This window comes from Silene latifolia, chromosome 10 (genome assembly GCF_048544455.1).
Source record: "Silene latifolia isolate original U9 population chromosome 10, ASM4854445v1, whole genome shotgun sequence".
Lineage (NCBI taxonomy): Eukaryota > Viridiplantae > Streptophyta > Magnoliopsida > Caryophyllales > Caryophyllaceae > Silene > Silene latifolia.
The window spans coordinates 38,243,869-38,255,183 of NC_133535.1; positions in this window are offsets into that span (position 1 = coordinate 38,243,869).

Sequence of the window (11,315 nt, forward strand, 5' to 3'; positions counted from 1 at the left end):
TCAAGGAATAAAAATTCCTTGAGACGGACAAAAATAAACGAAACAGAAACAGATAGGGCTATTGCCAACCCGACAACGGCGCCAAAATTTGACAGGCTAGTCGTATACCTACCAAAAATAACCAACTGGCACTAACTAATATAGCTAGGGAAGTCGGGTCAATCTCCACAGGGAGGCAAAATATCTGTTAAAGGTCCACTTATTTGGTCACAAAACGGGGGGTTTGAATTTGGTTTACTAAACTAATAAAGCTTAAGGGAAAGAGCAATAAGGAAAGAGCAATAAAGGCAAGAAAATGTAATAAAGATGATTAATAAAGAGGGAACATGTCAGGATTTTGGTTCACTACGGTAGTCTAATGACTCAACTGCAAATAGCCTAGATAATTTACTGTGAGACGGATACTGGAAAGGTCCTTCCGGTCCACTTTCTATCCTAGATTTCCACTAACTTAAGTTCCGTCCTCGTCAGGGTAGTCTACTATTCATAGCAGGTCTATTTAGTCCAATCTTCCGATCCAGGAATAAATTTAACCAGATTAAAGGGTAACTTAGAAGCGTGCACTCAACTAAGTCGGTACTATAATTATATTGCCATGGGTACAGATTCTCACAAATAAATCATCTAGCCTATTCGCTACATCGTCACAATTCTACCATAGATCCCCTAATCCCAACATGAATGGATTTAGCTACTCATATCGTTAATGTCGTCAATAATAACAATATGGAATGAACTAATAATAAACATGATGCAATAATAATAATATGGCATAAACTAGATCAGGGCAGAAATTAAGATAATAAAACAAGAGATTAAAGCAACTAATAACAATAATGAGATTAAAGGAGAAAAGAGATTACAATCTTAAGCGTTTCCGGCGTAAAGATCAAATCCACTAAGCAAAGATTGAGAGAAAAAAGGTTTACGGTAGAAAGTTTAAGGGAAAGATTAAGAGAGAAAGCTGCGTTCTAAGTTGAGTAATTAGGAGTAAAAGAAGTGTAAAAGAAGTGTTTCTAATAACCTAATTATCGATGCTTAAATAGAAATAACAAAGTCCATTCACTAAAATAGGCAACACGGATTAATTAAAGCCCGTGAAAACTCCAATCCTCTCGATCGAGCAGTATAAAACTACTCGATCGAGGACTTCAGCATAAAATCCTCTCGATCGAGTAGAAATGCTACTCGATCGAGGAAAGCCTCAAAACAGCCTTTCGATCGAGTGAAATAAAACACTCGATCGACCTCTTCAGCATCCAAAACCACTCCATCGACCAAAATACTCCTCGATCGAGTGTACTTCCTCCAAAATCAGCTTCAACTCGTTGCCGACTACTTCGTTGACCATTCCTTCACGCATCCCAATGCGGTATCTCGCTCTAAAATTCTCGTCTCCTCAAAATGCATGCAAAACAGGACGAAAAGAGTACGGTTCCACCACTTTCGGGTTCATTCCTACAAAACAGACAAAATAACCCAAAGCAGCCAATTCGGGGCATAATGCAATACAAAACAGTGCAAAAGTGCATAGAAATACGTGCAAAATAAGGCTAAAAAGGCTATATAAAATGCACATATCAGGGCCTAGCAAGATTATGGAGTTGACCTCTTCACAGGTTAACATACTTACATCTCTGAGACTTCATTCTTATTGCCTCCTTGTTTCTCTATTTAAGAGGAAGTTTAAGTTAATAACAATAATATTGTATAAAATAAATTCCACTGTTTTATTGGTTAATTCGTACTAATTACTGAGCTACTTTTTCATAGGGACGATTCATTGGAGAAAGAAGACTATATGGAGAAGTAAAATATTAGGATTGCTTAAAGAACGATAAATAAAAACTAAGTGTAAGATTGACGACATCAACGTGAATGAGTAATAGTTTTTAGTTTTTTTTTTCAACTGTATTTTTTATTTTGGTATGTATTGATTTTTTTCATCATTTTACCTTTGAAAAAATAACAGTCTTTAATTTATCGACTTTGATCTTTATGTTTACATGTCAATGCCCTTATTTTTAGTACACGATGTATCATGAATTATTCATGAGGTAATCTTACTACGTGATTTGATATTTTATAAAGTCTCAATTACTAGAAACACTAAAAACATCACACTAAAAACAAAATATCCCGTGATATTCATGGGCCACGAAAATAGTTTTAGGTTTTGAAAACTCGAGCCTACGTGGACACCATTTTGACAAATATTTTCAAAATCAACCCAAAATGACAAATATTTTATTTTTGACCATTATTTTAAAAAATTGTTCACTTTATTGACTAGCATGATTCCCTAATTTCTCACACTTGGCTTCCATAAGACGGCACCATCCGTCTTAAGGTTAAGATGAGTTGATATCGATCACCCACTTGAGTATATAAGATAAATCTTTTATCGGCTTTTAACAATGCACTCAGCTTTAATTATGTCATTTAATAGAGAGTTGACTGTTACAAGTCTCGTCTTAAGCCTAAAATAAATGGTGCCGTCTTAGAAAAGAATTAGTGAATCTCTCAAACCCGTACTTTAAAAAGTTTTTTTTTTTTGGGAAAAGATCAATTCATTAATCAAAATCCATACGACATCTACAACAGAGTCAAACAAGACAAAATACAGTATCGTTGAAAGCAAAGAAAAACCATCTTCCATGAAACAAAGATCTCTAATTAGAATATAAGACGATTCTGCATGCCGTCTAAAACAATGCTTTTTCTTCACACAGCTCAACGCGAGGGGATCTTCGGATCTGAAGGAGTTTTGAGAAAGATGAGGTTTTTTTTCCTGATCTAGCCTCTTGTATCCGCCGCACCGACATCAGCTGCCATGCAACATGATCGAGTCCATTTCGTTTCACAAATTAAGCATATGTGGTCGTTGGTCAATGGTCGATACAAAACACAATTTATACTTCACAAACAACTCTACAATTAGTAAAGAGGCAAGTAAAGGTCGGATCCCAAGGGACGGGTATTGAAATGAGAATTCTATTGTAACTAGTAGTGTCTAAGGGGTGTCACAAATTGGGTTGATGTAGAAGGTTACTAAACTAAAATAGCAATGAAAATAAACTAGCAAGATGAATAAAATAAGGGGTGTAAACAATTGATTAAAGGCACTAGGGTGTCATGGGTTCATAGGGGATTCATGGGATATGATCATACAAACATGTTCTCAAATTATAAGCAAGCAATTATTGTTGTGATGGATTGAGTTGGGTTATATCTTACAATCCTAGGAAAGTTTGGGTCTCGGAGCCGAATCGATTAGATTGTACAACACCTACAAGTCGACTTAATCTTTTCTACTCAACACATGCATGGTCTAACAAGACTCGAGTTGGGTTATGTCTTACAAGTCAAGTTGAAAGGATAGAAGATGATAGTAAATGCAAGGATTCATAGGCTTAGCATTTCATCAAATATAACATGTGCATGTATTAAGATCAAAACAAGCAAGCAAATAAGATATGAAAGCATATTAATTTAAGCATGAATCATTCCCCATGTTGGTTTCCCCTAATCACCCATTAAACCCTAGCTAAGAGACTACTCACTCATTATCATATTGATCATGCTAGAAAGGTTGTCAATCATACTAACATAATGAAACATGATGAATAAATGAAAGTAATTAGCAATAATTAAAAAGGGATTAAGAGATTATACCTACTAATGATTCCAATAATAAAGCAAGAATAATAGAAGTACTTGAATCCTAGATTGAGAGGTTGTCAATCTCCCAATAATAACCCAAATAATCTTCAATTACCCAAAATAAAGTAAGAACAAGAGAGAGATTAAAGAACTAAAACTTGGATTAAAACTTGATTAATATTTGATTACAATATTGAAGAGAGATTTGATTAATATTAACTACACTAATTATTGATAAGAAGAACATGCTCCTCTAATTAGACTAATGGGGTATTTATAGTGAAAATTAGGGAGGATGCATTAGGGTTAACTAAGGGCTAAACTAGTAATTACACTTTTTAAGTTGAGCAAGGAGACTCCGGTATTCTCCGAGAGAAGGGCTTCTCTTATCGTGGCTTGAAGAATGAAAACGTGTCTTTATCTGAAATCCGTGCGGATGGGAGTCGGGACGGCCGGATCTGGGCTGGAGAATCCGAGCGGATCCTTGGGCAAGACGCTCGGATTGGCGATGGGGAATCCGAGCGGATTCCTTTGAGGGACGCTCGGATTGGGCTTGGGCGGACGGACGGATTGTGTACAATCCGTTCGGATTGTCCGGCAAAGATCTTTTCTTCTTCTTTTCTTCATGAATTCCTTGGGGATTTCCTTGGGGACTCAAGGATCCTTTTCTCAACATTTCTCTTCTACTATGCTATGTACAAAGGCCTTCTAGTCTTGTCTCTCCTTGATGCTTGGTCATTGAATATGATCAATTTAGCCTTGTTTTGCCATGAAAATGCAAGATTCTTACTCCTTTCCTACCAAGGGATCAAAATCTCAAAGAATATGCAAAACAAAGAACTAAAGATAAGAAATGACCCAAATAGGCACTAAAAAGCATGAAAACAATGGTAATTCGGGGGCTAAATATGCGCCAATTATGGTCACATCAAATATCCCCAAACCGAACCTTTGCTCGTCCCGAGTAAAGAGGTGACAAAGACTAGGACCAATACTAACCTAACCTAATAATAATAGCCGATATGAGACAATTAGCGGGTCTCACTCCGCCCTTCAACTCACAACAAGACAACCATGAGGTAGGATGCCTTCTTGCAAGGCAAGGTGGATCTTGCCAAAATGGCGACACATCCAAACTTTAAGCACACAAAATCAAGTAATGGATGCATCTACAAAAGAATAGCCACTTTCCTCATCTAAGTGGCGGAAATTATCTACAAGGGAAGCAATTCAAGGGTACACAATCCTTCATAGATGCAATTTGTTCAAACTACTAAGCCTAGAAGGATACCAATAAATCACCTCCAAAATGTGTCAAGCTAGGGTACCTTTGTCCTCAATCGTTAAATGCTTTTGTCAAGAGTAGACTTCCTATGGTGTTAGAAACACTGGAGGATCGCGGAATTCCCCCTCTTGCCTAGACAAGAAGAAGGGTCGTCCCCTCTCTACCATGCACAAAAATGGATAAGATGGAAAAGGGATCGATAGATATTTGAGTTTCACTTTGGGAGTTTGCTTTGTTTTTGTTTTCCCCCCAATTTCGTGTGGCATATAACATTTGAGAACACTTTCTTGCCATTTCTTTTGATTTTTGGCATTTCAATACTTGACAACTTTTTTGCATTTCTTTTTTTTTTTTGAACATTTTCAAAGTCACCCCAAATTAGTAACGAGGGTGCCTTTTATTTGAAGCTTTAGGAGTTTATTTTGCTCCTCTTTTCTTTTGATGCATTTTTGAAAACTTTCTTTCATTTTTCATTTCATTGAACTCAAATTGATTTCTTTTTGTTTTGTGCCCATTCCCTTTGATGACAAAAATGTATGGTAGAACATGGATGAATGATAGAAGTATGCATGGTTTCAAGGGTCACCTTGGAATAAACGGTAGCCAAGGAGTTATCACACCACAAGGTACTCTTGACTAGGCCTTAAACCATGGGTCAAAGGATACTAGCATGACACATCCTAGGGTGTTTTACAAGTATTCTAACAAGCAAAGTCTTAAGAATAAAAGGCAACTACTAGGGCCTATATACACTTGTCAAGCTTCCCAAATAGACGGTTTCACAAAATTTTTCTAACATGCAACTACATGTCATGATGCAACTAGCATATACACATCCTAATGCAAATGATTCTACCAACTAATATGACATATAAACTAAATGCAAGTCCTAAGTTCACATTGTTTTTACCGCATCAATCAAAATAAAGCCACATAGTCATTAACATAAAGAGGAAAAAGGAGATTGGAAAGATCATACCATGCGGTCTTCAATATCCTCATGTCTCGGATGTGGCGTAGTCAATCAAAGTAAACAAGGATAAACAAACACAACATATACAAGATAATATATACAAAGGAAATGAACTTGTTTTTGGTTTTTCAATTTTTCAAATTTTTATGATTTTTGAAATTTTTCAATTTTTATGTTTTTTGAATAAAAGTTAAGTGTTAGAATTCCCATCCCCACACTAATATGGGCATTGTCCTCAATGGCCAAAATGATGGAAATTATGCAAAAATGATGCATGATTTCTATACTAAATGCAATTCTACACTAAGCTATACTACATGATGCATGGTTTTTGTTATGACGGAGAGGATAATTTAGATTACCTCCCGTTGTGTATGCATTAACTTCCCCAAACCAAATAAGACACTATTGCTAATGTCAAAGCATGTGGGAGTTCATGCACACACTATGCTATGCATGAAACTAGATTGTCATTTTGGATTTTCAAAAATGGGAACAATAAAGAACACCTCAAAGGAACCGAGGTGTGAGTCCTTTGATGTTGCTAGGACTAAACCAACAATGATCAAAATGAAAATAAAATACAAAGAGATATAGACAAACCATGGGAGTGTAGGAGTCTCCAAGGCTAGTCTTCCATCATGTTATTATCATCACCACTTCCCTCATGAGAAGCGGTCACATTGCCACTTTCCTTGGCACTTTCTTCATCACTTTCTCCATCATCTTGCTCATCATTATCTTCACCATCTCTTTCTTCATCTCCACTTGCTTCTTCCTCAATATTATCATCAATTTCTTCACCATTTCCAACAACCTCATTGTCTTCCACCACGTCCCTTGATGCACCCGGAAATAAGGCTTCTTTATCCGCCCAACTAGGCAAAGGACAAGATGGATCAAGGAGTCCTTGCCTAGCTAGATGTAAGAGGGGAGGATATTGAGCCAAATATGCATTCTTCCGATCTTCATAAGCTTGCTTGTGCATGGCTTGCATTAGAAGAGTGACATAGTCTTTTCCAATTTCAACTCCTTGCGGTTTGAACTCTTCATATTCATAGGGGTAAGGTGGTATAACAATGGAAGAGGAGGGAGTTTCATGATCACCCTTTTGTTGTTGAATGATGTACTCGGCTTCTTCGGATAGGGGAAGTAAATAGTTGGTCCGGTGGACACTAAGACGACAAATCTTTGCGGGTAAAGTGAATGATCGAGCCTCACTAGTAAGCCACCCATACTTGGTATCAAGGGGATTGTGAGCAACCCACTTAAACTTATTAATCAAGATGGACATATCAATAAGATGGCCACCATCCTTAGCCTTGTACTTGCTATCCTTATTGAAATTAGGATCAAAGTGCTTGGCTAGGACCGTGACAAGGCCGCCATTAACAATAACGGTTTGACCCTTCTTCCCACTATCTACATGGAGCCATCTATCAACCAATAGCCTCAAAGAATTGTAAGGCTTGGTGTGAATTCTTCCAATATTCAAAGTTGATTCAAGGAGAATAAAATCGAGTCCCGTGAAATGATTGGTGTCTTTCCTAGCAATTATGGTATTTCCCACAACTTTGTGCCATATTCTTATGCCCGGATGATGGACCAAAAGAGCACGACAAGCATGAAAATCTTCAAATTTCTTCCCGGAGATTGCCTCCCAAAGAGGCTCGGGATCATACTTCCCATATTGCTTATAATATTTATGTTCATCGCTAAGACCCAAAATTTCACCCAATTCCGGAAAGGTAATGCGTCTACTAGTGTTAGCTAGACGAAACTCAATATTTTCCCTATTCTCAACTTTTGTCACTTTTAAAGAACTTAAGAATTCCAAGACAAGGGAGGGGTATGTTACTTCCTTCATTTCAAATAATTTCTTCAAACCCATGGCATTGAAAAAGACTCTTGTTTGTTCAAGAACACCCAACTTCTCTAAAGCATCTTGACATATGAATTTGGTGGATTGGATTTGTTTCATAGCAAACTTGACAAATGTATTTCTATGGGTATCGGAAATGAATGTTACCTCCGGAAAATGCAAGAGTTGATCGATTACCGGAGTAGAAGGTGATGCTTCCATAGGAATTTGTTGTTGTTATTGCACTACCAAGTTTGGTGTTGATACCACCATTGCCAAAGCTTTCTTTGCTTGTAGAGCTTTTTGCCTTTGAGAGAGAGTCTTTGCTTTTGGTGCCTTTGTTGCCTTTGTTGCTCCCTTTGTTCTTGCCATTTGATGAACTAACCAAGTAAAGAGTCAAAAATCTTCAATTTGTAGAATGCCCAAATCGATTTGAAGGTGAAAGGCTTTGCCTTTATAAAAACAAAAATCGATTCAAAGGTTGAAGAATTTGTTCTTGGTTTTGATTGTTAATGAAGATGGAGTGATTGATTTGTTGTTTGAAAGATGGTTTGATTTGATTTTGGTGGATTTTGTTGAGTGTTTTTGTTTTTGAGATGGAGAGGATGAGGGTTTTGATGTTATGGGTAGTGTTTATGAATGAATGAATGAATGAATGAAGGTGGGGTGGGTATTTAAAGAACTCGACAATTTTAGGACGCAGGGACAATCCGTGCGGATTGGGCGCAATCCGTGCGGATTTTACAGCTTCAAAATTTTCAAAATCCCGCCTAGAGACGGGCGGATTCTGGGGAATCCGCTCGGATTCTTCTGAGATGAGACGGGCGGATTTCGTGCAGGACGGACGGATTCTTGTCCAGAGATTTTTCTTTGTTTTTCTTCACTTTGAGACGGGCGTCTTTTTCGAAGACGGACGGATTCGTGAGACGGCGTCTTTCCGTAAATCCGCTCGGATTCTTTGACAGTCAAGAATTTTTGCAATTTCAACACAGCCCAAGACGGGCGTCTTCTCGCAGACGCTCGGATTTGCTGCGACGACGGCGGATTCTCGGAATCCGCTCGGATTGGTCCTTGTGTACACGGATTCAGTTCCATCCGTGCACCAACGCATTCCCTTATCATTCTTTCTTTCTTTCTTTCAAATCTTGTGTTCTTCATTGTGGGGGCACTACTAAGGCATGAATAGCCTAGGCAATTGCCATCCCCACACTAAGTTAAAGCACTACACATCAATTAAAATTATTAGTCCCTCCCTCACTTCTCTCTTACATGACAATTATTTTGATCAAAGTAAATAAAATCCAAAAATGACAAAAATGCAATACAAAAATTGAAAAGTAAGTTAGGGAGTTAGAAATATTTACAAGTGGTGGTTTAGGGAGGACTCCACCAAACTCTCATTCTTGATGAGATGTCAAGGGGGCATGTTCAAGGTGTTGTTGATGTTGCTCAACACCTTGAAGAAGTAATCAAAAGCTTGTTCATTGTTATGGTAGAGGTCCTCAATAGACCGTGGCCCTTGTTGTTGATCATGATCGATGGCATGCCCAATGTAGGGATTAAAGATCCCTTCAAATTCGTCGTCCCAAAGACCACAAACTTTATTGAGTTGATCATTGAAAATCTCTTGCTTAGATGGAGACAACTCTCCCAATTTCTTCTCTTGGCCAATGAGGCCATCATCTTCTTCCTTGGTTGATTTTGATGAGCTTTGCAAGCTCTCCTTGTCGCAATTCACTTGCTCTTTGAATGGAGCATCTTCAACTTTCTTTCTCCATTGGAGTTCCGATTTCTTCTTTTCATCTTTTCGGCTATAATGATCAATCATGAAACATGGCTCATGCAAACGAGGAGCTCTCATGGTCTTGTCAAGATTAAAAGTTATGCTTTCATCTCCCACTTCTAGAGTGAGCTCTCCATGTTTCACATCAATCACCGCACCCGCGGTGTGTAGGAAAGGTCTTCCTAAGATGATTGGAATGTTGGAATCTTCCTCCATATCAACAATGACAAAGTCCACCGGGATGAAAAACTTCCCACCCGCACGGGGACATCTTCCCATATCCCTAATGGTGTCTTCGTCGATCTATCGGCCATTTGAAGAGTGATATTGGTGCATTTAAGCTCTCCCATTCCCAACCTTTTACTTACCGAATACGGCATGACACTCACACACTAGCCCCTAGATCACATAAGGCTTTGTTGATCGTTGTGTCGCCAATGGTACACGGTATTGAGAAGCTTCCGGATCCTTTAACTTTGGAGGTGAACTTCCTTGAAGTATTGCACTACTCACCTTAGTGAAGGCGATAGTCTCAAGTTTCCGGATCGACTTCTTCTTTGTGAGGATATCTTTCATGTACTTTGCATAGGCCGGAACGTGATTGATTAATTCCGTGAAAGGAATTGAGACTTCTAAGTTCTTCACAATTTCCATGAACTTTCCAAGTTGATCATCAAATTTGGGCTTGGCTTGACGACTTGGAAAAGGAAGTCTAATCACAATGGGCTCCTTCTCTTTGGCTTTATCTTCATTTTTCTTTGAACTTTCTTCCTTTGATGATCCCCCTTCTTTGGGACTTTGCACCACAACTTCATTCTCACTAACTCTCACAACTTCATCCTCAACTTGCTTCTTCGGTGCTTCATATCTTGTACCACTTCTCAAGTGAATGGCACTAACCGTTTCATGTCTAGGGGGATTACTTTGTGGTGGTAATTGCCCCTTTTGTCTTTGTGAGCTTGAAGATGCTAGTTGGGTCAATTGTGTTTCCAACATCTTGGTGTGAGCTAGAATGTTGTTGATGGTGGTGTCTTTTGCTTGGCTATCTTTTTGCATTTGGGTGAAAAATTCTTGTTGATTCTTTTGCATTTGGAGGACCGCTTTTTGGACATCAAAACCTTGGTCATTTTGGTGATTGTATGGATTTTGATTTTGGTAGCCTTGGTTTTGATTGTAAAAGGGTCTTTGGTTTTGATTTCTCATGGGTGGTGGAGTGTATGTCGTTTGAGGGTTTTGAACATTTTGGCTTTTGTATGAGAGATTTGGATGGAACTTGGTGTTTTCATTGTAAAAGTTGGAATAAGGGGTACCACTTTTATAAGCTTGGAAAGCATTAACTTGTTCGGTTGTTCCCCTACATTCACTTGAGTCATGACCCAAGGTTCCACAATTCTCACATATCCCGCTTGGGATTGATGAGGATGCCGTCATGGCATTGACATGATGCTTTGATGATTTTGAGTTTTCCTCAAGTCTAGCCATAGCTTGTTCAAACTTCAAGTTGATTGTGTCAATGTGAGCACTAAGTTGAGCACCCAATTGAGTAACGGTGTCCACTTCATACTTTCCTCCTCTAGTAGCCTTGCGAGGCCTACTATATTGTGAATTATGGACCGCCATTTCCTCAATCTTGTTCCATGTTTGATTGTCATCAACTTCGGTGAACATTCCATTTGATCCCATATTGAGAATGTTCCTAGAATCTTCATATAAACCATTCCAAAATTGTTGCACTAAAAACCGTTCGCTA